Raw genomic sequence first — 697 nt, forward strand, 5'->3', positions numbered from 1 at the left:
AACCATCTGTGAAAAAGAACTGTTTTTTTACGGGCGTTTTTCCGCTCAGCTGGCAATGGTCCCAATTTCGGAGAGTGATATATTAAGTATAACTGACAGAGTTACGAACTACTCATTTCTTTTTGCAGAATATCCATTTTCTTGCCATCAACCGAAACTAGTGACAGTCTTTCTCTCACATGTTTCGTGTGTATTGTGAAATTTAGCAATTTCTCTTGCAACCATAATTATTCACACATGGTAAAACACACATTATTTATATGTATATATTTTAGTGCATAAATAAGGATTAGAGATCAACAGACTGTTGCTACGTGTTCGAAAAACTAAAAACTGTTTGCACTTTATTCTGACGTTTATATGCTTAAATTATCTTGAACAAATGCATAATTTCTAAATCACTGTTCATTGTGAATCAGTTTTTAAAGATATTGTTCTTTTGAACTTTCCTTCTGTTCATACTTTCCAAGTATTTTTCTGCTCCTTATTTTTTTCTTCTTTCTTCAATTTCCTTTTTTTTCTTGTTCCCTTTATTCCACTTTTTTTCTCCGCATAGATCTTTATTCTTCCTCCTGTGATTTAGGTGTAGAGGTAACCGTGCAAATTCCTTCACTGTTGACGGTATCTGCTGACGTCTTCACTCTCAGCTATTTTATCAAAGAAAGTAAAATCTATTTTTTTCTTTACACTAATGACC

The sequence above is a fragment of the Penaeus monodon genome, chromosome 23 (genome assembly GCF_015228065.2).
Source record: "Penaeus monodon isolate SGIC_2016 chromosome 23, NSTDA_Pmon_1, whole genome shotgun sequence".
NCBI lineage: Eukaryota > Metazoa > Arthropoda > Malacostraca > Decapoda > Penaeidae > Penaeus > Penaeus monodon.